Source organism: Cebus imitator, unplaced genomic scaffold (genome assembly GCF_001604975.1).
Source record: "Cebus imitator isolate Cc_AM_T3 unplaced genomic scaffold, Cebus_imitator-1.0 Scaffold9, whole genome shotgun sequence".
Classification (NCBI taxonomy): domain Eukaryota; kingdom Metazoa; phylum Chordata; class Mammalia; order Primates; family Cebidae; genus Cebus; species Cebus imitator.
The window spans coordinates 8904914-8932883 of record NW_016107324.1 but is presented as its reverse complement, the minus strand read 5'-3'; the positions used below and the strand labels follow the sequence as shown (position 1 = coordinate 8932883).

Here is a 27970-nt window from a genome sequence, read left to right as displayed (position 1 = left end):
ATACAGTTGCTATGGATATCAGGAAATATTATTTATGCTCAACACTGCTTCAAATTATTAGAGCTGCAGCTAGCAGTCTTTCAGCATTATTATAAAGAAGTACATATAATAGGGTACAAAATGAAAAGATTCACTTCTTCTTTTGACAGTGAAGGACCAGAGACTACAGTTATGCACTCACCTTAAACAAGTAAAGAAAAAAGAATAATATTTCCAAAACAACAGTTTTAAGATAGGTAATAGGCAGTGCAAATGGTGATATCTGATGGAAGGAAAACAAATGAGGTAATCCCTGTGATTATCTCAGTTTACTGCCTCAAGAGTTTCTAGGAAAGAGGATCTAAACAGATGACAGTAGTTCCCCTGTACTTAGCAGACGGATTTGAGAATTCAGGGAGGCTACAGTGTCTAGACTTTGTAAGGCAGGGGACTGAAAGCAAAGAGCTGCACAGAGAGAAGGCTTTTGAAGTCTTCATGATGAGTATTCTCAAGTCTTCTACTGCATTTGCATCAGCACAAGGGTTTGAGGAAACCACCCACATCTTGAGAAAGAATCAATAGAGAAATGTATGAAACAGTCTCAGGAGATCACATAAGGGTGGTAATAATTTTGGTCCTTCCAGCCAGAGTGGAAAAACCTTGTATTATACAGGGCACTGGCAATGTACTTGGAACAGTATTGCCTTAGTAGCAATAAAAAATTATTTCTAAAGACTGCTCTAGTCTTCTTTCACAAAGATGATAAGCAAGCCTTGGAAAGCTTACCCAATAATTTATTTGGATTTCTCAACAAATCTCAAACATACTTAAAAGAATAAAAATTATCTAGCATTCAAAAATATAAAATTCAAATGTCAAGCACCCAATACGAACTTACTTATACACACAAAGAAGCAGAAAAAATACACCTTTTATTAGGAGAAAAAAAATCAATCAATACAAGAAGATTCAGAAGAAACATAGATGGAAGTATCAGCACACAAGGATATTAAGCAGTATTATAAGTATAGTCTGTGTGCTCAAGAAAGTAAAAAGAAAGCATGAGCATACTAAGCACAGATGTGGAGGATAATTAAAAAGACCTAGTTCAAACTTGTAGAGATAAAATATAACTGCCCAAGATTTAAAAATACATAGGAAGAGACTATCTGAAGATTAGACACTATGTAAGAAAAGGTTAGTGAATTTGAAGATATTCCTATAGAAACTAACCAAAATTTATCACACAGGAAAATTTCAAGCAGGCTAATATATTTGTAATTAGAGTGCTCAAAATGGAAGAGACATGATGAAAAAAAATTTGAGGAAATAATGGGTAAAAATTTACAAATTTGATGAAAAATATAGACCCAAAGATCTAAGAAACTCAATAAATGCCAGGCACAAGCGTTGGAAGAAAATTGCAACAAGGTGTATTGTCACCAAATTGCTGAAAACCAGGGATAAACAGAAAACCTTAGAAGTAGCCAAAAGAAAGAAAAAAGTCACAATGAATACAGACAAAAAGAGAACATAAAAATGACTACAGACATTAAAACAATGCAAGCCAAAAGACAGAGAGGAAATCTCTTAAAGCATTGAGAGAATAAAATTATCAACCTAGAATTTATACGCTGCAAAATATATCTCAAAATAAAAATAAAAATAAAAAATGTTTCAGGTAAATAAAAGCTGAAATCTAGATCTATACAAAGTAATAAATATCACCGAGAATGTTAAAAGTCTGAGCATATATAAAAATACTCTTAATTTTTAAAATCTGTTTAAAATACAGTTGGTTAATTAAAGTAGAAATTATACTGATGTATTGAAGGTTTTCACCATATATTGCAGTAGTATGACAATCATAGTTGAAGATTTCCACAATTTATTTCAATAAGTAACACAAAATTTATGCTAAATAGGAATATAAAAGACTTAATCAATGTTATCAACCAATTTGACCTAATTGACGTTATGGAAGTCTCTCTCCAATAATAAAAATACTCATTATTTTCAAAGGCCCATGGCATATTTATCAAGATAGGCAATATTCTGACCATAAAAGAAGTCTTATTAATTTAAAAAGGACTCAAAACATACAAAATATGTTTCCTAGCCACAATGGAATTAAATTAGGAATTAATAGTCGAAAGATATCTGGAAAATCCCCGTATATTAGGAAATGAAATAACACACTTCTAATTAACCTGTATGTCAAAGAAGAAATCAAAAGGGAAATCAGAATGTGTTTGGAAATGAATTAAAAGCATGAAAAATAAAAATGTGTAGGATACTGTTATCACAGTGATTGGAAGGTGATTGATAGCACTAAACACCTTTTTTTAGGAAAGAAGAATGGTCTCAAATCAATGGCATATGCTTCCACCTAGAAAAACTAGAGAGACAAAAGCAATTGAAATCAAAGTAAGGAAAAGAGGTAAAGCTATGAGCTCAAAACAAAACAAAAAACTATTAATGAAGAATATCAGTATAAATGTGGCAGACAGACACTAAGATAAGCCCCAATGATTCCCACCTTTCAGTATTCATGCCTTTGTGTAATCTCCTGTCCTTAAGTGTGAATGGGACCTGTGATGTGTTTCTAACCACTTACCTATGGTAAAGATAATGAGATGTCATTCCTGTGATTAGGTTTTGTTATATAGCAAAGGTGATAGGATACAGCTCTCATCATTATGTTGCGTTATGTGAAACTCCATCTCAGCAGACTGAAGCCAGAGATTCTTCTTGTAGGCTTGATGAATTGAGTGACCATGTTGAAGAAACCCATTTGGCAAGGTGTGTCAGCAGCCTCTAGCCACTTCTGGTGGCCTCTAACTCCTCAGAGCAGTCTTGAGACAACAACCTCTAAAAAGCCAGGGGCCTCCATACAGCTGCCAGGAAATGAATCCTGTCAATAGCCTGAATGATCTAGGCATCAGATACTTCCCAGTCGAACCTGCAGATGAAAACACAGCCCCCTGATATGTTGATTACAGCCATGTGATGTATTTTGTAGACCAATTTGCATATGGCTTGATTACTAAATGCAGGATGGTCTGAGAGAAAAAGGAGAATCAAGAAAAACCTAAGCTGGTTTTGCACTGAGTGGTGGTGACTTACTAAACCACACAGACCACAGAGAAACAGATGGAGGGCAGTGACAGTGGAAATAAAAAATTCTGCATTGACTACACTAAATTTGAGGTGCTTACGATATCCATAAGGGAGGACATTTAAAATTCAAAACTTTTATAACCTCAAAACAAACAGTAGGTTTTCTCTTTTCCCTGCAGCTTTCCACTTAGACCAATATTAGATTTAAGAATTTCTGGTGGAAATTCTATTAAATTCTACCTAAAGAAATTTCACCTCTGGGTGATAACAGAGGTAACTATCTGGGGAAAAATATGGAGTAGTGCAGAGTGTTCCGAATGTACTGTATTTGGTTATTCTACTTCAATTTCTTAAATAACACATGAATTTATGAAATAAAATCCATTCTTAAAAATCAATTTCGCTAACTCCGCCATTGACCCATTAAGCTCTTTAGATCCCTGTATTCAAACCCCCAAGTCAGAAAATTTTAAAATCTTACGCACAAACTTTAAAAGATGCCTATTTTCTGGGTTTTGTTAAGGCATAACTAAGTGAGGTTAAAGTCATCTAATTAGCCATTCCACTGCTGTGTCTCTTCATTTGCAATTGAATGACACTCAACTATGGCGAGGAATTCTCCTCCTGTGAATTCTCAGAAATTATTTAGAAATTACTTAGAATCTAATTTTTATGCCCAAGGAGCTCAGTGAGAAGTAGTCAGGCTCATTACTGCTTATCAGAAATTACTTTTTGTCTCAAGTCTTTTTTTTTACCCTGAAAAGCCAATTTTGATAAGAAGTGAAGATTTAAGCCAGCAAGAGGAGGCAAACCATTGTAAGCAGTGATCAATGAAGTTGGGTTAGCCAGGCTTATTTAGAGTAGTCTGAGAAATCATCTTGCTGATGACCAAATCATACAAAATGATAAGTACCGTACTCTCAATGTGCTTTGAAAGCACTGGATGGAAATCTTATATCTGCTCTGATTAAAAACTACATCATGATGCTGTGTGCTTGAGGACGGTGTGTAAGAAGGAAGGAAGACAGCTGAAAATCGGTGATTCATTAGTGTTAGGTGTTAAAGTAATTGTGAATGTTTTTCTTTGTTTTCTAACCTTTTGTGCAGATAAGAGTGTGAAAGGGGAATGAGGAGTATTTAAACATATTGCAAAAATTTCCTAATTTTTATTTAAACTATAATAGAATCATCAAACTGGGTGAACAAATTCTAGTTTTGGTAAATGTTACAGATTTGGTAAGTGTTGCTTATAAGTAACTGAGATGTTTATTACCAATAACCACTTGAACATAAAATGGCAGATTTAATGACCTGAAAATTAAATATCCCTTGATCTTGCAAAATTACTGTTTGCATTTGCCCTAAACAGGCATGTTGAGTCCTGTCTGTAGCCCACAAGTCCCCAGATGGTCTGACTCTTAATGACTTCCTCTTCCTGCTTCCTCCAGCCACTTCCCCTCACTCTGCTCAGCCTTCCTGGCCTTCTTGTTGCTCCTTGAGCAAGCTCATTTATATGCCAGCGGCTTTGAACTTGTACTTATCTCAGCCTGGACCACTCTGCTTGGTCTTCAAATCACTGCCTTTATTCGATTCTTACTTCAAACTTTCTCAGAGAAGCCTTTGGTGACCACATTGCCTAAAATAATGGCATTCCCACCTGCACCGCGCCAGCAGTCACTCATCATCTCGTCACACTGTCATTACTCCACATGCGGATACCTTGCACTCTGAACTTCCCTTTATTCATTAGACGACTTCTTCGTTGTCTCCCCCCAGTCACTGCCACACACACACTCTTGAATGTGCGCTGCATGAGCACACAGACCTTGTGCTTTCTCCCCCACTGTTGTACCTAAAGCACTGGAAATATCACCTAGCACAAAGGAATCATCTGTAATATTTCCTGGACAAGTGATTAAGTTGAATCTAGTAGACCATGAATCTGAGGCTTGTCCATCAGAGATAAATTTCATAAAGGTTATTACACATAGCATAGAACAGTATTTCCATCATTAAAAATAGTAATAATGCCCATAGCAATTTTTGTATTGGTAAATTGAGGTGTACAGGATGTTGGGAAAAAAGCTTAGAAATTTAATTGCTTTCTGCTCTTCAGTGAGTCACTCTATTTGGAGTGGAAAATCTGGTCCTCATATGTTAATTTAAGAGAGATGAGCTAAGACCAATACAAACCACAGATAGTCCCAAAGGGATAAATTCATAAGATTAGAACTTGAAGGGCAAATTTGTAAAATATGTGAAGAACATATATGTTTCTGCCTGTATATTCACATTTATCCTGGGTTGAATGAACAATGTTACCTTCAGATGTGCCCAGGTCCAAGCCAGTGCATACCAAGGTTTCATCCTGCCACGTGAGTAAAACAGGCCTGGTGCAATGCCAGAATATACTGAATATTTCATAAAGTTACCATTCCGTGGTTCTAGATACTGATTTTTTTTTCTTTTACATCCTGTTAGCATGATTCATTTCAAATCTTGATACTACCATGGAGTTCTTCCAGACCACCCCAGTGTGATATACTCTGCCCATTTCTCTGACATCCTGTAGCAGTTATCGGTAATTGAATGTGGCCTGGCTTTTGCTATTTTTGTTGTCTTGAACTCTTACTTGGGGTTCTTTTTGTTTTGATTGTTTGGGGCTATGATTTAAACTTCAAGTCATTATGGCTCATTTTACCAACAAGATTTTTAATGCAGGGATAGTGCTTTTAAGCTTTCGTGCTTTCTGCAGGACCCAGCACAATGCCTTACATAGCTGGCAAGCACTGCATATGTCACCTCACCAGCTATTTTGGAGGGCAGATGCTGCATGCACCCCAGATGACCCATCTCAGCCTCCGTCTTCTCAGACAAGAAATATATAGGTGTTTTGTGAGGAAACTGAGCCTACTTGCTACAGCACTTTTAAGTATTGATCTGGAGTGCTGCTGTTGCTACCCTAGACATTACTATATTTCTTGCTTCCCTGCCATCAGAGATTAAATCATTGACTGTAATGAACTAGAGTTAAAACTACCAGGTTCTTCGGATTCTCAGATAGAATGAAAAACACATTAGTTGTGGTCGTTTGTTGTTATTATTTTTTTCCTGTTTCTGTGAGCCATAGCGAATTGTGATTACGCTGTTCACAATGAATAGGTAAAATGCCTTCTCTTTTTCATTATTAAGGTTAGGCAAGAATGCAGGTAATTTTGTCTCATAAAGATTACTTAATTCACCTTGGGTGAGGGGAGAAGGGCTGAAATAAAGCTAAAACCTATTCTACAAGAACTCAGCCTTCATGGCTCTGTTTGTTCCTAGTCTGGCTTGTAATTTATTAGATCTCTTAGCAAAACAGATGCCATTGAAAGAGGCACGTGGACAGAGAGAAAATGCCAGACCATAAAGAGACGTAGCTACAAAACCAATTCAGTATTGAACTTGGACATGGGAAGGCCTTTTAAAAAAAATGAAGAAAAGGATCTTTGGTAAGTAAATCAGAATACCTCTGATTCCTGAAGGAATAGCAGCAATCCATGATAGCAGTAACAAAAACAACCAGGACCTAAAGCCACCTAGTTTTTCATTTTGGTGCAATATTTTCAGTTGCAAGTTAGGTTCCACTGTGAGCTCTGCATGAAGCTTGTAAGTTTCCCCTAGAAATATTGTTCAAGCCTTCCAAGGGCCCAGAATGTTCATCCTGGTCCTTCACAATTATCCACATACATGTATCCTTTTCTTCACAATTCAAAACTTTCTTCTTCATAAACCCTTTGCTGATCATCTCTGCCCATAACAAGTTCTCAACTCAATTCCTATAGCCCTGACTACATATATGTCTACTTTAAATCTTAACATATCCAGTACTTTTTAGTTTACAAAGGAAAATAGGCTCAAATGCCAAAATTTCTCAACCGTTCACAATGTATTTCCAAAGAAAAGGTGGTGGTGGCTGAAGCAGATGTAAGTGTCATGTCAGGCCCGAGAGTTGTGGAGTGTGTTGATAATATTGTGGGGGGAATCTCAGTGGCACCCAAAGGAAACAGACTTTAAAGTTGGGCAAACTTTATCAGAAACATGTCTTCTGTAGTTTATTGTGCGACTATATTAGTTTCCTGTGACTGCTATGACCCATTATCAGATATTTGGTGGCTTAAAACATTAGTTTCTTTTCTCCCAGTTCTGGGGGCCAGAGGTGTGAAATCAAGGTGTCTGCCAAGCTGCACTCCTTCCAAAGGCTTCAGGGAGAAACCATTCCTTGCCTCTTCCAGCTTCTGGTATCTCCAGCCACACTTTGACTTGCAGCCGCATTACTCCAGTGTTCACCCCTGTGGTCACTTTGCCACCTGTGTGTCTTCTCCTCTATGTATCTGTGCCCCAGACTCCCTCTGCCTCTCTCTCATAGGGTGCATACACATGATTGCCTTTAGGTCTACCTGGGTAATGCAGAATGGGCTCCTCCCCTTGTTAAATTTACTCATTCACATATTTTGCTATATAAGGTAATATTCACAGGTTTCAGGAGTTATGATCTGGATGTATCTTTCTGTGGGCTGCCATTTGACCCACGTAGTGACCTTCATAGGTGATTTTAACTTTTTTTAAGCTACAATCCCCTCATCAGTAAGATGAGGTTAATAAACTTTTATTGTCATACAGTTAGGAGAAATAAATTTTCCATGTAAAATATGTGTTGCAGGATCAGGTTGAGTAAAAAGTCTTTCTCTGGATGCTCTTGTAATAAATTCAGCCCCTGCAGCACCCCCTCCATAGAGGTGTCTCATATGTGCTCATTAGGAAAAGGTTTCAGTTATCGTATGGAATATGCTACCCCACCCCGTCATGCTTCAGGTGCCTTTGTCTCTGCCTCATGCTAGGCCACTGCCACCAGTGTTCAAGTCCATGCCAAGGGCTCCTGAGGTTCCCAGATCTGCCAACATTGTATTACACATCTGAGTCTGGCTTTTCACTTTTGTGAGATGGTTGGTTTGAGGAGGTGCTGATATGCAGGCATGGTAGATAATTCCCTGCCACCACTGTGGTGTGGCTGATTTAGTTAAGCCCTCAAGGAGCTAAAATTTTAAAATCCCTCCATTATTCCCTTCTCTAGCCTCTAACACCCACTTTTCTATTCTCTGTTTCTATGGGTTTGACTTCTTTAGTTTATACATATAAGTGAGATCATGCATAAACCACCCTGTACCCTTGTCAAAATGGAAAGACTCTCTCTCTCTCTCTCTCTCTCACCCTTTAATTTAAATACCTCTTAATGGACAAGTACCATATATTAATATATGAGTCCGTGCAAAGTTAGGTCAGAACACGAATCAAAGTGACAGTCATGGGCCATGGATTGCTCCACCCCACTGACAAAAGAGTGACTGTCATAGACCAAGTGGGTTTGTCTGAATTTATGAAGAGACCTAAGTTTCTTCTGCAAATAATCAGGTAATTTCACAAGTCTGCAGATATGTATGAATCCTAGCGATAAATAAAAGTGAGCCTCTAGCTAGAATACTCCATTTCCCTCCTCTCATACCTCCTGGCCCTCCCTTTCTGCCCTCATCACTCACAGACACACAAGTAAATGTGCCTTGCATAGCACCTGGAATATGGTAGGTACTTGATAAACACAAGATCATCTTCTGTCGTGTACTCACAGTGCTTTGCACACAGTCAGTAGTCAGTAAATGCATTTTGACCAATGACTATCTAGATTTATAATAAGAAAGAAAAATTGAAACATTCCTTATAAAATTTGAATCATTTCAACTTGGCCTCTAACTCCAAACTCTTTCACTGTTAATTGGTTCTTAATAATAAGCCCCTAAATACAGATGTTTGTACAAGAAGAAGTGGGCAAATAGTTTTCCACATCCCCATTAAAATTCTTACTGCCTAGACCTAGCTTTGCAACATTGCTAGGTGGCTAAACTCTTGTACAACTTATAAAGGGGAAAGATTTCTGGCTTTATGTTCTAAACCCAGTTGATGTGGTTTGGATTTGTGTCCCCACCCAAATCTCAAGTCGAATTTTGATCCCCAGTGTTGAAGTGGGGCCCTGGTGGGAGGTGATTGGATCATAGGGGCAGACTTTTTCCTTGCTGTTCTCAGGATAGTGAGTTCTCATAAGATCTGGTTGTTTACAAGTGTATAGCACCTCCTCCTTCTCTCTCTTTCTCCTTCTTCCGCCATGTGAGATATGCCTCTTTTCTCTTCGCCTTCCACCATGATTGTAAGCTTCCTAAGGCCTCCCCAACCATGCTTCGTGTATAGACTGCAGACCTAAGTCAATTAAACCTCTTTTCTTTCTAAATTACCCAGTCTCATGTAGTTCTTTTAGCAATGCAAGAATGGACTAATTCAGTAGTAAAGGGCTTTGCCAGTTCTGCAATAATATTACCTATTGGTTTTCTCAGGGAACTTGACGTGCTTTTCTGATATCAAAATGTTCATATTTATAATTTTTCATAGGAAAAAGATAAAGATAAGAATTTATTTTTATTTTCTTCCAGCTTTATAGGTGGCATAATTGACAAATAAAAATTGTATATATGAAGGTGTTCAAAACGATGATTTGATGTACATATATATTATGAAATAATTATAATCAAGGTAATTAACATATTCATCATCTGCCATAATTACCAATTTTTTCTGTGTGTGGTAAACACACTTCAGATCTACTCTATATGCAAATTACAAGGACGTAATACATGATTATTAACTGTAGTTTCCATGTTGTGTATTGGATGTTCCAGAACTTACTTAGTTCATTTTATAACTGAAATTTTGTACCCTTTGACAAAAATCCCTCCATTATTCCCACCCCCTAGCATCTAGCACCAACTTCTCTACACTCTGTTTCTATGGATTCAACTTCTTTAGTTTCTACATATAAGTGAAATCATGCAGTAATTGTTTTTCTGTGTTTGGCTTCTTTCACTTAGCAAAGTGTCCTCAAAGTTTCCTCATGTTGTCACAAATGGCAGAGTTTCCTTTCGTTAAGGGCTGAATAATATATTCAGTTGTAAATATTTGTCACGTTTTCTTTATCCATTCATCTGCTGGTGAATACTTATATATTGTTTGCATATCTTGGCCATTGTGAGTAATGCTACAATAATGTGGGAGCATACATATCTCTTTCATGTATTATTAATAATTTCATTTCCTTTGGATATGTACCCAGGAGTAGAGTTGATAGACTGTATGGCAGTTCTGTTTTAAAGTTTTTTGTTTCTTTGTTTGTTTTTGAGATGGAATCTCACTCTGTCTTCCAGGCTATCCAGCCTAGAAGTGATCTCAGCTCACCGCAACCTCTGCCTCCCAAGTTCAAGTGATTCTCCTGCCTTAGCCTCCCAAGTAGCTGGGATTACAGGAGTGTGCCATCACTTCCGGCTAATTTTTTTTGGAATTTTTTTTTTAGTAGAGGTGGGGTTTTGCCATGTTGGCTAGGCTGGTCTCAAACTCCTGACCTCAAATGATCTACCAACCTTGGCCTGCCAAAGTGCTGGGATTACAGGCATGAGCTACCACACCCATTCAATTTTTAGTTTTTTGAGGTTCCTTGACACCTTTTTCATAATGGTTTTACCAATTTACAGTTCCACCAACAGTGTACAAGGGCTCCCTTTTCTTCACAAGGATAATAAGTTTTATTTTTGTTTTAGAAATGAGAGCTTGAAGATCTGGAAAACTGTGACTTACCCCTTTCAATGTAAAAGCATTGTGCCCTCCCTGCTGCAAAGCTGGGATCATTTCAGAAGTGGTATGCCAAGTTTCCAAGCATTTATTATAATTTATGTTTCATGGGCCCATTGTCATTCCCTACCCTGGAAATCACTGTGGATTGGCACACTCCAGTTCTGGTTTGGGCCAAGTTGTTATTTATGCTAATACTTGCTAGAAGAAGCAACCTAGAGAAAGTAGATTGACATAAGGCCACATACCCTGTGTATTCTCATTAAACATTTAAAAGCTGAATATGCAAGAATGTTGGAAAATGTCTGGGACCTAACTACTGAAAATGTTAGCTAAATGGTATAATTAGAAGTAGAGGAACATATGAAAAAAAAAAAAAAAAGGCTGTTGAATTAGCAAAAACCTTGCAAGCATAGACTTAGGTGCCTGCAAAATTGAAGTGGAGCTGTTTTTTTCTTTTATATATACATCATGGCATTTTGCTGGGGATTAACTCGTTGTCTCTTTTCTTTCCCTGCCAGGATGCTAAGAGAACACTGATATAGATATAGTCCTTTATCATCATCATATCTGTTTCCATAAGACCTACACTGGCAGCATCAGTGCCATTTAGTAAATGTGCCTGCTCCAGTAGGAAGCAGAAAGAAGACCAGTTTGAACACTTTCCCCTGCTAGCAATGTGATCTAGAAAAACTGTCTTTACTTTTATGGTCTTAGCGTTTTCCCTCATCTGTAGTATAAAAATAATATTAAAATTCCAACAGGATTGCTATAAGACAGTTTGTGTCACAATAGGCCAGTAGATATGTAAGTAATGGGCTTATGCCACTGATTGTCACTTATTGAGCTAGATTTGACTGCCTTCTTGTTAGAAATACAGTACAATCAAGAAAATTAGCAACTTCAACCTTGTTTGTAATTTAAATGTATGTTACTCTGCGTGTGTGTGTGTGTGTGTGTGTGTGTGTGTGTTTGTGCATTCATACCTATGTTTCTTCATCATTGAAAATGCAATTACAACTGAAAGGGATTTCCATTATTGGTGTTTTCTTATGATGGTAGAATTTATCCTGAATTAACAACATTAGTAGAAATTGAGACTTTTAACCACTGCAATCGAACAAATAGTAAAATGGTATGGAGACAAGTGGCTTGAATTCTGAGCACTAGCTCAGCAGGGAAACAGGCAATAAGGAGCAAGAATTGTCCGATTCATGGGCTCAGTGTAAGCAAGTGAAAGCTTGGCTCTGAGAAGGGACACAAGTCATCAGGGGTCACAGTCAGCCAAGATGCTAACCTTGGAAGAGGCAGCTGTAGATATGAGGTGAGCTGGCTTATGTGGAGCAAGTTCACAGCAAAGGGGGAATTATCAAAAGCAGCTGACCCAATACCTTCCAAAAGATCACCTGCTTATAAAAACCTCTTATTTTACATATTTTTCTGTTGACGGGCTGTGCAAGTATTAAAGCATCACTTTTCCTTACTTATCTTCTAAAGATCAAGAAAGATCAAGAAAGCACAGATGAATTGCCAATATTCAATATCCAAATTTGAATGGCACAGATGAAATTGTCCATAGCTGTTAGACTCTCAGTCTAAAGGGAGTAGTGCTTCCCCTGGGTTGTATTCACTTATCCTCATCAACACACTACGAAGCCATTCAGAATGATATCAAAGACCAATTCCTCTTATTCTACCCTGTCTAGACTTTCTTGTAATGTTTTATGTAGAAAAGTCCTAGAATTTCCTTTTTATTAACCCCCGAACTCTTAAGGTCTCTGAGTATGGAAAGTCTGTCACTGCCAGATTTCCTATCAACATAATTTCTTACCTGTTTTAAGTACATAACCCATCTTTTCTGAACCCAGTGGCATAGTGGGTAGTGGGAGTTATCTGCCTAGAGGAAGGAGTGTTTTATCACTGCCATGATTGAGAATTATCAGTGCAAGGTGGTGATAAAAAGTAGATCAACTTTTAGTTGAAGTTGATTATTATTTTAAAATTCTTTACAGGTAGTGCACCCCCTTATTGACTGAATCGGGGGCGGATTTCCTGCCTTAGAATGCTATTGTCTGAGGACAGTTGCTTTAAGGTGCATGTGCATGTGCACATGTCCGTGTGTGTGTGTGTGTGTGTGTGTGTGTGTGTGTGTGTGTGTTTAGTAGGGGGAGGACTTTAAAACTGTCTTTAGTTTTTTTCCTTTTCCTTTTCTTTTTGAGGAATTTTAGAAAATCAGGACACTTCAGCCTGTTCAGTTATATATTCTGTAAGTATTTCCAGAGTACTGTGAGATTAACAATTCCAGATATTAGAATTAGAATCATAGGCAAGCCCTGTTCCATGCCCATCAGTAGCTCAGACATCTAAACATCCTCCGGATTCCCCAGAAGGTGTTTATTTGTTCATTTATTGAAAAAGTATTTATCAAGTACCTACTATATGCCATGTACTGTGCTAGATATGGGAGATAAAATTAACAAAGAAATCTTTGACTCTGTCTTCATTTAGCTTCCAATCTCCCAGGTATGGTTAACCTCCTTTCTTTGTGAAAATTCTGTTTCCCAAATTCAGCCACTTATTGCTACTTTTAAAATATTTCCTATGTTGACATATGAAAAGTGTTCTTATTTACTTAAGATTTACTTTATTCCCGATTAAGTTTAAAACCCTTTTATAAGGAAATATTTTATTTCTGCTATCAGAAGTTAAATGGAAACTCCTATGATCTGTGATAAATAGAAGACATATAAATACAAATACAATGGAAAAAAGAAACCTAATAACAAATTGTAGTTGAGTCTTGTCTGCCAATACCTAAATTAGTTAAAAGATAGGTTAGTACAGTTTGGGGACATAGTTTAACCAAAATAAGACTCTTCCCATGAACTAATTGTAATTATTGGGAAGGAAATAACTTGGTTACTGTATGCCTTGGTGTTACCTTATTCCATGTCCTTGTTTCATCTGACAGTCTTGCTTAGCTGCAATAACCACGTCCTGTATTTTTTCAGGCCCTGGTCAACGCTGTTGGCTTACTTATTAAGTTTTGTGTGGAGAAATCTTTTTGGTTGAAGGCCTAAAATTGCTTAAATCAACTGGAATTATGAACCAGTGCCAATTTATTTTCTCTTTTTTTAGTAGTCTGTAGGTGACACATTTTCACTGCATTTGTAGCTATTCCAATGTATTTTTGTTCTTTTTTTCCTATTTGCTGTAGAATGCATAATCCTAGATCTCTTGGTCACAGACTGACAGCCTGAAGCCCTCCAGAAGCCCAAGACTCCTGGCGGTAAGGCATGAACTTTTTTGCAATTGTGCCTCTTCTGCATAGAATGATACTGCTGTTTGATTTATGTTTGAACCTGGAAGATTTATTCTTTTTAGGGAAATATTTAATCTAATCTTGATTTTTGCCTCAAATTGGCATTAGACGATCTTGACTAAGTGGTCAGGTTGGGTTAGCTTTACAGATTGGATTCTTGATTTAATACAACTCACACTATAAGTGTTATTATCATTGTCTAAACCCTCTCAGCCAATTTAGAAAAAATACGATGGGGGAGAATAAAGACAAATAACAAAAGCAGTGCCTAAGCACACCGTTTGAATCATAACCTAGCTCTGTGTGTTGCATGCATAGCCATACACTGACAATCCTTTCTGAGGTGTTTCCAAATTTTATTCAATGTAAAGTGTGCTTTTTCATAACCAAATGTGTATACTGTAGTGGACTTGTCTGGTAAGCAGCCACACAAAAAGGCAAGTTGCATGATGCCCATAGATGGAAATACTCCAAATTATGACCAAGTGATGGGAGAAGTAGCAGCAAAGTGCCGGAGAGAGTCTGTGAACTGACCTGTGACTACTGTGCCTCATGAATGTTGGTGGGAGCAGGGCGTGTCACAGTGACACAGCGTTGGGTGACTAAGCGGACTTCATTGTGACTTTCACTGCTTTTACAGACTCTGTGAGACACTGATGTACTGTCCTAGTCATTGTGTTGAAATCACTGATGACTCTTAGTGGAGCTTTTAGTCTGTTCATCTCTATAAATATATCTCCAGATTCTGGTACATTCTAAACTCCCACTTCTCCCCCAAAGATGGGACTTTCTGATTCAGGATTCACCTTCTGTCATAAGTCATACTTTCTTAATTGTTACTTTTTGAAATCAAGTTATGATATACACCTTGCTTAAACGTTCAACTCATTCAGTCACTTTCTTGATATTTTCAGCCTTTATGTCCTACACAATCTGTTGTAAAGACTGCTGCTCTGGCAGACATCAGGCTTTATGATTTCTGTCTCCTGCGAGAGTCTGCACCTACTGAAAGGTTGATTCTCTAAGAGAGGCTGAATTACCATGAGATGGCAGTAGAGAGCAGCCTGGTAGATAGGCCCATATTCTGTGGCTTTTGAGCCAGACTAGGGGCTGGGCCTAGTGGGAGGAGCTAGATTACAAGGTAGGCTGCTTTTGATTTTTAGTTGTCTTCCTAAAAAGAGAGTGAGGCATGGCTATGAAAGAAAATCCCAGTAGTAACATCTGAGGTTAACAAATGTGTGTCAGGAGAGTGCAAGACCATTCTGAAATATACGAAACTCAGGTGATCAGCATTCTCCCTGGCTGTGCTCTCTCTCTGTCTCTTTCTCTCTCTCTCTCTCTCTCTCTCTCACACACACACACACACACACCACAAAAAAAAAGAGAAAGAAAGAGAGGGAAAGGGGAAGGGGAAGGAAGGAGAAAAAAAGAGAACAGAAAGAGGACAAAAATATTTTATCCTTGGAAGGCAAGGTTAAGTGAGATCAGCAAAAAGCAAGAAGGCAGCTGTGACTGATGGGGAGCCACACAGGACCCCTGAACTCTCAGGCCATATTACCTTGACTTTGCCATTTCCATTCTTGAAGGGGCCAAAGTGCCACTGGATTAGACACTAGTGTGGACTCTAAATCCTGTGCATTTTAATAGCCGCTATTGTATAGAGAAATCAGAACAAGTTAAAGATGGATGACATTTTTAAAACGACTGCCCAGAATGTGCCATGTCTTGCTTAAGGTCACTTAATTCACTACTGGCAGTATTAGGATTAGAACCAAGTCCATATGCCCTAATTATCAATAGGCCACGCTTTCCAAATCACAAGAGGAGGAGCAATTTGATTTTTTTCTCTCAAACAGGAAAGATATTAAAAGAATCTGAGATTCAACCATTCTCCTTAATTCTTCCTTAATTTATATTTTGGCCTATGAGACGAGATTTGGGCCACAAAGTAGTGTAGGATACCATCTCCATTTGTCTAGTAAGTTAACATGGCAATCATCGCCGTTAACAGAACATTGCTTAGTCATTTTATCCTTAGAGGATATCTCAGTAGTTATATATTATTCTCTTAGCTCTTATTTTTTCCTAAGTAGAAAATCTGAAATAGGAGGCCACATGGTATAGTGCACTCTGTTCCAACTTTTTTATCTTCAAGGAAAATCTCTTATGAAAACCTCACATGTAAAACAAAAAAAAAGTAGACCTGGAAGATATAAGGAGGATGCTAGAATCTTACCTGCGTCCAAACTATACTGTTGCCCTCATCATCCAGAATGGCCCTAGAACTGTACTGGAGGAATGTGGAGGCCTCCATGTAATAGAAGGAACACAGGGCTTTGTGGCCAAAGAGAACTGGTATCAAATCTTGCCTCCATCTCTTATAATCTCTGTGGCATTAGTCTTGTGGTGTGTACACCTTGATTTCTTCTGAACTTCAGAAGAAATCAATAACATATCAAATATATCAGTAACATTGATATAAAAAGTAGAATTGAAGATTAAATGAGATACATGTATATAAGGGACAGATAGGTGAAGACTGAATCCTAAAATTGTTCAATGTGGAAAATATTGATTTAATTTTTAGAACTGGATTCTGTAGTCTAAGGTAGGAGGTAGAATCACTTTTTTTTAGGTTGAACACACTTTTGTTTTGTCAAGGACTACTTGTCTGGTAACTTATAGTTACGCAGACCCAGAGCAAATGACACCCATTTTTCTGGAGGAAGAGAGCTCCAATGCCTTGTCTAGTACCTGGCACTTGAAACTGTAAGTGTAATAAGTTAGACAGCATTCTGGTTTCAAAGGAGTCACAGGAACTTCCTGGAAAAGAGACATTCAGACTCTGCCTCTTCTCTAGAGTCAGCCTGAGGAAAAGAAAATGCTTGGCATTACTTTGGGCATCCATGGGACCTCAGACATAGATGAGAGGAAGCAGCAGACAGGCCTCCCTGGAAAGGAGTGGCGGCCTCGCCCTCACTTCACAGCTGTCAGTACCCTCTGTGCTCGGGACCCTTTCCCTCAGCCACTGCAGAGGCAGCTTTGGTTCTGGTCCAAAACTGGGGCTGGAGAAGATTTAGGATTTGTGGAGCCAGTGGACCCTTGATAATACCAGGCCAAATCAGAGAATCAGTACAACTTGAGAGTGGGTCTGTGGCTGGGCCAGGGGAATTCTTGAGCCAAAAGACACCAAGGCCAACTTTGGAAGTGATCTATATCACCTGTCAAATCCAGTAATTATGCTCAAGTCCCCTGGCTCACATAACATACTCTGAAAGAAAGAGTGGCTAGCTGGCTTCCCATCAAGTCCTCAGGAAGTCTATATGTAAAATAGAGATTTGGTACCAGCGTTTATGCCTCCTCATAAAGTATCAACTTAAATTTTTCATGCATTAGAGAATTGGGGTTAATGCTCAAAAGAAAGCTTCTCATAAAATAAAACTAATGAAATATGGCTCTGAACAGATATCAGAGACACATCTTCCAGACTGCCTGGGGTCCTCTGGAAGGAAAAGGTTTGCTCTGATTATCAGCAAACTGTGAAAAACCATGACTACACTGCTCAAAACTCACCATTTTCTTTCTTTTTCTTTGACCCAGAAACCCCTTCTTTCCCCTCGGTCTCTTAAAACATCTATTAGTGACTATATTGTGACGGTGGCTTTGTAATCTCGCAATTCTGGCTCTTACATGGGGCAAGAAAAAAAAGTTGTTGGCAAGCTCCTCGGGATCTGGAAAGGCTGTGCCTTTCCCAGCTGGCCAGGGGAGCCGGAAGCCTGGGAAGGCTGTCCACAGGCTTTCTGGCAAGGGTAAAGGAGGAAAAAAGGAGGAGGAGGCTTAATTCCTAGCTGGCTGGACCTTGGAAGGTGGCCTCTCTCCTTTGGCTCATGAAGCGGAATAGAAGGCCAAGAATTCTAGCTGAGTTCCTATCAGCTTGTCGCCTTGCTTTTGGACTCATGGAGTGAACTGAGTCGGGAAGAAGCTGAGGGTTGCCTGAAGCAGGCTTACCACTGAGCCATGAGGATGACAGACCCCCCATGCCCCCTCACCACTGGGGTCAGAATATCTTAGCCAGAGACCTCTGTCTTTTCAATTTAGAGAAGTAGATTGAGGATTAAGTGGCCTAATTAATTTTAGAATGTTTGTTCAATGTTTGGGGGATTTTTTCTATTATCCCATGAAATTACCATAAACATAAACTTACCTTTTATTTCTAGGCAATTCAAACCTTATTGCACAAAGGGCACATGGTATTAAGTCTTAAGAGTATATCTTTTGTGTGAAATGTTACATGACTCTAAAAGTCATCTTAAAATATGATTCTTCTCAAAGTGCCTTGTGTGACCTCAATGAAACGTGTGCAGCATCACTCTAGTAGGTGCTCACTTATTAAAGGCATTCAGTACCTATGCAAGTTGCTACATGCAAAGAAGCACCAAGTCTTCATTATTTGTGTTTCTCCAGTGCTTCATATTGAGGCAAAAAAAAAACAGTGATGCTCAGCCAGTGGTCCCTTTGTCATTCTCCCTCTTCCTTGGCCGTTTTGCAATCAGACAAGGCACGGTGACCAGTTCTAGACAATGACATGTGATTGGAGGCGATACATATGTCACTTCTAGACTGAGAGAATGAAAGCCCCCATGCAATGCTTCCTGATTGTATGGCATGGTGTTGTGGCATGATTTCACGGCAATCTAGCAGGCATGTGTTCTGGATAGTATAGCTACAGGGTGATGGAGTCTCTTTCAGCTTGGATCCATGAGTGACTGTGTGGAACAGAGTCCCTGCCAACCCCTCATTGGCTATACAATGTGAGCAAGAAATAAGCCTTTGTGACATTAAGTCACTGAGATTTAGGAGTCAATTTGTGGCTTGCATAATGGAGCCTAGCGTGACAAGTGCCAAGCAATTAGCGTGCAATTAAATTTTGCTGAAAAAAAATCAATTCATTTTTGCTCTCCTTAACCTAAAAAAATGCCTAAATTATATTCCTAATCATACCAATATATTTGAGTGCTGTTTGTGTGCCAGACATTATGCTAAGTCATTTACATTTATAATTTTATTTATGTGTGTAATGAACCTGTAGAGTATCACCTCCATTTTTCAATGAGGGAAATAAGGCCTAAAGTAGCTAAGTGTTGTCACAGAATGTCTTGAAGGTTCTATTCAAACTGAAACTTGAAGGTTCGATTCAAACAAACTCTGACTGTAGAATGCTTTGCAGCGTATCTGATTTTCATTTTTCTGTATCATATAACACTTCCCTTGTTGGCAGGTTATATGTTTGTGTAGGCAGCCTGAATGCTAGCTGGAAAGCCCCCATACGCTCAATCCTTATTCCTAAATTCAACAAGTGTTCATGTTTTAAATCATCGTAAGAGAGCTTTCAGTTCCTGATAAGGAGAGGGTTGCGTGGCAGAGTTCAGTAGAGGAATAGAGGCTGAAAGAGAGGAAAGTTGCCAGCATCCCAGTTCACAGTAAGTCAGATCTTATTAGGTAACTTAATTATTTTGTTTGAAATTAGGTCTGAAAACTTGATGTTAAATCCGTTTTATCTATAAACTGAAGAAATAATTACTCCTTTCAAAGTTTGGGATGATGTATTGGACTGAATTATCCTTGCTTCAGTTTCTTCCCTTTCTAGCCATCTAACAGTGCCTTTGTATTCTTTTATTTATTGCTTATTTATTAAACAGCCCTGGCTGAAGACTCAGAAAGAATACATGAGCCTAGACTTTCCTTGAGTTGTTTATGACAGTGCTGTTGAATGGAGGGCCTGTAGAGGCGAGTTTGGACAAATAGTGAAAACAAAGAGAATTGTTGGGGAAACCTGTGTGTCACAGGCGAGAGACATTCATCATGGATCTTGAAGGAGAAAGGACCATGTTCCAGGCAGAGGAAGTAGGTAGGGCATTCTCAGCACAGGTAGGTAGACAGGAAAGAACTCCATATTTGAGGTGCTGACACTTCATTTATTCATTTAGCTTTACTGAGGATGCTGGGAATTAGTTGAAGCTTAGATTTCATCGGAAGATTTTAGAAAAGTGAGCTGCAAAAGTTATTTAGGATCAGGCTGGACAGGCGTGTTTTTATCTTGCTGATTTAAAGATTTAAGAATCCAAAGTGAAATTTGTAATCTTAAAATATAAGCTTTTAGTTGATTAAAAAAAAAAAAAGATGAACCTAATTATTGTACTCATTTTATGTGTGTGAAGCATCTGAAAATTTCATGTACATTATTTCCAGGTTTAATTAAACACAAACCAGTGGTGGAGCTTAGAAACAATTTAGAATTATCTACTATTTATTTCACTAGTGGTGGAGATTAGAAATGGCTTAAAATTATGTAGTATTTCTTCCACTTATCCATAATACACTTTAAAACCTTCCTCATGCTCTGTCTCCTTCAATAGAAACTTGAAATTTCTTAGAGACAGACACTGGGAATGGGGGTGGGCAACAGAGTATAAAACAGCACTAACATACCCAAGGCATGCTGTCTGATTTAATTCAGTCCATTGTTTGCTTCTCCCATGAACTCATGCCGTTTATTCTGACCTAAGACTCCTCTTTTTCCAACATCTAGACTTTTTTCCTGACTCTGGTTAGTTCATTTTCCTAGCACCCCCATACTTCCCTCCTTTTCTGAGAGCCCTTGGTCAGGTCATATCTTTTAATACAAATCTATCTTTCATCCAAGAATATGTCAGTGCTTGAAGACAGAAGAGACTGTAATACTTGGTAGTCATGTAAAGGTATCATATTGTATACTTATTAAAAGTCCATGGTATAGGATCAATGTGGATGGATCGGAAAACTGACGTTTTATAATGTGAAATATATTTTAATTTTTCCCAGCATGTTAATTCATTTAACCAAAATGTATTGACTAGATTCACAACCTAGATATATTTTTTTAAAAATCAGGAAAATATACCCTTTCCCTGAAATTAATTGCATAGCACTTGTTTTTGTTTTTGTTTCCTCTGACAAGATGAGTGTTTTCAAATACCACATGAACTCGTACCGGAGTCTGCATGTAAATTATGTTATCAGTCCCGTCCTAATAACCTGGATAGAGTACGCAATGAGGAACACCTGGTGCTCATAGCCATTACCTTCTTGGGTTTGACTGGTTGGGGCCATTCATTTTAGACACATTTAAAATGCCTTCCCATAACTATAAAGAGCTCACATGCCCAGCCCTGGCCAGCTGCCACTCAAGTGTTGCCATTAGTCTGTATCGGGGAAAGATCAAGAATGACCTCTAATAACCCAATTTTGCAACAAGAAAAAAATTCAAATCTGGTAATTAAGGATTCAAATTATCATTTTATATTTGGAAGAAAGCATATTGCTATCATTATAAATAAATTTGGTGTATTTAATGTTTTAATAAGCAAGAGAATTGTGCTGGAAGTATTTAAACAGCCGCCCGCCACAGAATTTGATTTTTTGCCAATGATTTTTTTTTCCTTTTCTTTTTGGTTAGGTGACAGTGAAAAGTATCTAACCATTCTCTCAGTACAATTCATTTTCTCAGGCTTGCAGTGTACTTCACTGGTAAAGCTGACCAAAAGACAATAACTGGATAAGTTGTTTTTTTCACACCAGATATTGTGATGTAATCTAGAAAACTGTAGCAAGGAGAATATTGGCTTAGTCTCCTCATAGTTCAGCTCTTTCTATGTAAATGCCCAATCAGTTGCTCATAAAAACTAAAATAATGACCTTCATTTTCTGTAGCTTGAAGTTACAGCAAAAGTGTTCCATCAATAAAATCTTCAATGGTTTTTCGATCCTCATAATATCACCCAGCAATTCTCTCCTTGAGTTGAGATAATAGCAGCAATTAGGCAGCTTTTATTTCTCAACCCCTTTTAACTTTTGCTGTCTTATAAACGAGCACATAGCATATATATGTAACCACTACAGAGGGAATGCTGGTCAGTGTCAGAAGCAGGAGAAAACAGTTAGCCCATTCATGAATTATCCTTTATTTTTTACTTTAGCTCCAAAGGTTAAATGTGAATGTGCTTGGTTTGCTTCTTTCTATTTTGACTGCTTCTGAAAGCCTTGGAAAAGTTCTGTAGATGGGCAAAGAAAGTAAGGTGTATGAAAATCAAACACACTTGCATTTATTAGTGGTCACTAATGGCATGTAATTAAAGTAATTACACGAAGGCAAGCAGACAATTAACTTGTTGAAAGTGTCAACAAAGGGCAATAACAGAGTTTAAAGTTCTTGTCTGTGTGGTTCATCTTTAAGTCCCACAAACATTATAAAGAAAGGATGATGCTAACCAGAACGGTCAGGCTAATCCTGGACCTTTATGAAGCAACCCTGAAGCCTGTATGGTAAAATCAAAGAGCCAAGGGCAGGGTGTTGTGGTAGCATGGGGTAGAAGGAAGGGAGCTGGAACCAAAAACAGCCTTTGAAATGATGGTGGCTTAGGCAGAGCTTTAGCAAGGATTGACTACAGCATATGGCAAAGAGAATGATGAACACAGAAACCTTCTTTGCCATTGTATTAGTCCGTCCTCAAGCTGCTAATAAAGACATACCAAAGATTGAGTAATTTTTTTCTTTTTTTTCCCCCCCGAGATGGAGTCTCGCCCTGTAGCCTAGGCTGGAGTGCAGTGGCGCAATCTCGGCTCACTGCCATCTCTGCCTCCCAGGTTCAAGTGATTCCCCTGTCTCAGCCTCCCGAGTACCTGCAACTACATGTGCACACCACCATGTCTGGCTAATTTTTTTTTTTATATATTTAGTAGAGATGGGGTTTCATCATGTTGGCCAGGATCGTCTTGATCTCCTGACCTTGTGATCCAGCTGCCTCAGGCTCCCAAAGTGCTGGTATTACAGGTGTGAACCACTGCACCTGGCTCAAGATTGGGTAATTTTATAATGAAAAAAGGTTGAATGGACTCACAGTTCCACATGGTGGGGAGGCCTCACAATCATGGTGGAAGGCAAAGGAGGGGCAAAGACAGATCTTACATGGAGGCAGGCAAGAGAACGTGTGCAGAAACTACCCTTTATAAAACCATCAGATCTCATGAGATTTATTTGTTCACTTTCCCAAGAACAGCATGTGAAAACCTACCCCCATGATTCAATTATCTCCAACCTGTCCCTCTAAGAACACATGGGGATCACAGGAGCTACAATTCAAGATGAGATTTGGGTTGGGACACAGCCAAACCATATCAGCCATCATTCTATGTCTTCAAAGTGTAAACCACGTTCTTCATCCTTGCTTGGTCTTGGTCAAAAGTTACTTCATACATGCATAACTTTTTTTCTATTACCAAGTGGTTATATGCTTCAGAGTGAAAAAAATTTCCATTTTAGAACTCTTCCATGTCTTCTGCATTGCTCAGGTGGAGCAAAGCATCAGTTGTTGGGTAGGAGTCTTCCTAATTTCCTATCCAGGATCTCCATCCGCAACCTGTTTATGCCAAGTTCAGTAAGAGGCAGGCCTGATGCTAAGTACTAAGAACCTTATTTCAGTTTTGACATTGATTTTTCTGAATCCTAGACCCAGTCACTGAAACATAAAAACACTGCTAGTAATACGAATAAATGTATAAGCACTAATTATCTTTTATATACTACCTACTTTATTATCTCATCAGGACAACTCAATGAGGTTGTCTTAGAAAGGGTGGAGGCAATCTTGATTGTATTATGTCTATGTAAAATAAATTGTAGTATTAGAGTAGTGACTTGGAAGCCAACCCTTTGGGAAGAGCTAATTGGAATATCTTTTCTTGTTAATGGAGTGATTATAATATTCTAGGACTAGGGGCCATTTGCCATCAAAGGAGTGAGGTTATAAAAAGAGATGCCACTTCCATACCCTCTGCCCAAAGAAAACATACATCTACAGACAAATGTAAGTGGTTTGCAATTTCATTAATTACATACTGCACTATTTTTAAAATTCACTATTTTCTTATTCTTTTTTGTTTTTGTTTTTGTTTTTTTTGGAGACAGAATCTCACTCTGTCACCCAGACTGGACTGCAGTGATGTGATCACAGCTTACCACAGCCTTGATCTCCTGGGCTCAAGCAATACTCCCACCTCAGCCTTTGGAGTAGCTACAACCACAGCACAGCACCTAATTTTCTTTCTTTCTTTCTTTTTTTTTTTTCAGAGATGGGGGTCTCATTATGTTGCCCAGGCTAGTCTTGAACCCCTGTGCTCAAGCGATCAACCCACCCTGGCCTCCCAAAGTGTTGGGATTACAGGCACTAGCCACCATGCCTGGCCTTATTTTCTTATCATTCTTATTGCACTTCCTGTGTTCTTTGTTATTTCTCACCTACATGAAAGTAATAACTTTCAGAACAACTTCCCCAATTTTATCTCTTCTGTCTCCAGATTATTTTATGTACTTCTACCTAATGAGTATCTCTTAATGGGTGACTCTGATCATAATATTGTTCCACCCAGAAGCCTTCACTGGTTCTCCATGGTTGACATAACAAAGTCGAATCACCTTATCCTGATAGTCAAGATTACCCAAAAGCAAGGCCCAAGTTGTCTGTTGATACTGGTTTCTCATTATTCTCCTTCAGACCCCCTACATTTCAGTTTCAGTAGTACTTTTCATGTGGCCTTTGCATTTATTAGCTTCCCCACCTATATTCCTTGACTTATGCTATCTCATATATATTTTTCACACCAAAATCCTGTCACATCAAAATCCTGTCTTTATTTCAAGATCTACCTCACATGTCACATTAATGACACACCCTTACCTAATCCACTACCCCCTACCCCCTGCTTCTGTCACTGAACCGGTAAGGTTCTTATCTGAACCATTTTAGCTTGTGTTTATTTATTCTTAGACCCATCTCATCAGTAATACTGTAACATTTTTGAGAAGACAAACATTACCTTACTTCTCTTTGTATCTTTGTGACTAAACTGTAGTAATATAAATACAATTCCTCCAACCCTGTTGCCTTTCTTCACCTGGTGAACTACTTAAATATGAAGACCCAGTGGGGTTATCACCTTTTCCAGAAAACCCTTCTTAAGACTTTCAGGCTGGGTTTTATGCACTATTGTGTTTTCATTGCCCTTTGATCATACGTCATCTTAGATCTATACCATTATAATCAAATTATATGATTATAGGGCTGCCTCCGCTATTAGGTTAAAAATATCCCCAAAGGAATTACTAGCACTAAATTGCCTGAGCCTTGAATCATGGCTGTTATATTGTAGGTGCTCAGTACATTTGAATGGCTCGCTAAGGGCTCAGATGCATGATGGCTTTCTTGATAGTGTTTGAGAGACTGTCTCCAGGAGATGAGGGCAGTTCAGATAAGATTGAGAAAGACCTTTTTGAGGTGAGCAGCCACAAACTCTTCCAGCTGTAGGGTTTTAAAACTATACTCAGCTTTGGCTGTGTCATCTTGGACTCCACAGCTGCTCCCATTTATAGCCACAGAGTAGCTCTGTACTTAAGTACATGAAGAGGTAGGTATCTTTGGTAGAGTTAAAAAGAGTTAGGATGAATTTGAGAAAGTAGAAAACTTGTTAAACTCTTAGGTGTTTTTAGACACCTGAGCTCCAGGTATGTGCAGTGGCATATTTCTCATGGTTCCTCTCAAACTGACCTTGACTGAGTGTTGCTAAGAATTCAAGACTGATGGGTAAAAGACTGTTTTAGGTCACAACCATTGCGATTTCCAGACATCTGGCCTTGAAGTCAGGCCACTGACAGGCCCATCACCTCCACTCACAAGTCCATTGAGCTCTATTACTGAGTACAACTGCAGTGCTCTGAACAGGAGGGAAAGGTTGTTCTCTCTTAGACTGTAATCAGCATGGACTATTTCCTTTTATGTGCTAAACCCTGACCCTACAGCTCGGGAGGAGCATAAAAATGCATGTGATATATAATTCAGCCCTACTTATTTAAGATACAGCTCTATATTTTTATACAAAATCACATTAAAAAATCAGACTGAACATAGGATTCCTGAGGCTGGTTAGAGTGAAGCTGTGTCTCACCAGGTCTGGTTAATTACAGAAAGCTTCTTGGAAGTTATTTTCTGGAGAGATGAGAGAAATATTTGGCCAGGGAAAGGAGGACAGCCATTTTAGGTACAGCATGCAACCTCATGTAGACAGAGTTGAATAGAGTTGAACAAGGCATGCAAGGAAAACAGGCAGATTCTTTGGCTAGAGCAAGGATTCTGAGCAGAGAAACACAAGTGATTAAGTCTCTGAGGATGGGGAAGGAAGGTTCAGTAACTGATCTGTCTAGAATTTAGATTAAAGATATATTTTGACATAATGACAACAGGGGAAACATTACAAATTATTATGTGATGGGACAGAAGCATGATTAAAATATTTTTGAGGAAGATTTTTTTTAAACTTTTATATTAAAGATATTAAAGAGGAATGACCAAAAACTTGGATGTTACGAAGGAGTGCGCTACATTAAATGTAGTGAGTTGATGAGGCATTAATCCGAAGATGACATGCCATCATTACCTGTCCCATGACACATACCCCTATTCAAATGCAGAATGCTTTCAGAATAGCACTAGAATCCTTCTCAACACAGTCCTCTGGGTACCCTTTACTGATCGATTTCAGTTGGCAAGACTCATGATACCTAAATGTTTTAGTGAAATGATACAATTGGGGCCATTATGTAACAGTCATGTACAGGATATGTATTGACATTAATAAGATAGCATTTATAGGATACCATTAATGTTAATATTAATTAGCATGAAGAGGATGGCATGGACATAGAGAAAAATAATGAATAGGAAATGAGTGAAACATAGAAACATAAGAGACTACAAAGAGTTGTTCCAAGAATGTAATAGAAAAATAAGGGAGGAATTCTTGTTTTGATAAAAAACAACTGAGAAGTTATTTATTAATTCATTAGGTTTAGGTTAATAGGAACATATTAACTAGATGAAATATTAAGGTTGATAACTATTATTTCAACACTTACAATAAGTATATATTAAGAAATTACTCTGCACTCGGCACATGTTTGGCTGCTTGTGATGTATCGGTGAACAAAGTAGATACAGATACTTGCCCTTGTTGGTGCATGAATTCTAACAATGGGAAAGACAATGAACAAATGATACAACAAATAATCATTAGTTTATTAGAAATTGATAAATACAGCAAAAGGAAGAAAGTGTAGAATAGAATAAGGATGATTAGGAATTTGGGGGGCATGGAGGGAATTTGGAGTCATTCATTCATAAATCTTCACCATTTCACCTAATGTCAATATTTGCTAGGACAACCTCATACAACGTTAAAATATTTATAACTAATTTTCTCATCCCTAATCATAGAGACTCACTAGCAATAGACCCTTCAGACTGCAAAGGTATGTGCTATAGTTTTTTTTTAGGAGACCAGAGACTGATCAACTTGATTCACATGCTGATCTCGTCGCCTTCCAGGAAAGGACAATTCAGGTAGTGGTTGTTGAGGACAGAACATTTGGCTCCTCGGAGCCTCCATGTTTCTTTCATGGATGATTTATGAAATTTGTGGCTACTCACTTTCTTTATTCACCCAAAAGATGAAGACAGCAGCTCATCTGGTTTTGCCTACCCAGGACACCAGAGTCTTAACTGTAAAAGTCAAGTATATAGTCCATTCAAATTTCTATCAGTCACAATACCAGGATGTGATTTTTAACTCAGGATGTTTTACAAATCATAGAAGGGTTTGTTGAAGGTTTAAACATACTTTCTGGAATGAGAAAAGTATATGAATTTTACTATTCAGTTACCATGGGGACTATATTTACTATAGAACAACTATAAG

The 27970-nt window shown here is 38.3% G+C and overlaps 1 protein-coding gene across 10 annotated transcripts in view; it reads left to right on the top strand.

Annotated features, from left to right (window-relative positions):
• The window catches only part of SEMA6D (semaphorin 6D), a 594914-nt gene that overhangs the window by 267230 nt on the left and 299714 nt on the right, over positions 1-27970 (top strand). For all 10 annotated transcript variants that reach the window (XM_017545307.2, XM_017545312.2, XM_017545279.2 and 7 more), the window contains one exon: positions 14024-14095. The gene's annotated coding sequence lies outside the window, so the exon portion shown is untranslated. The remainder of the gene's footprint in view (positions 1-14023; positions 14096-27970) is intronic.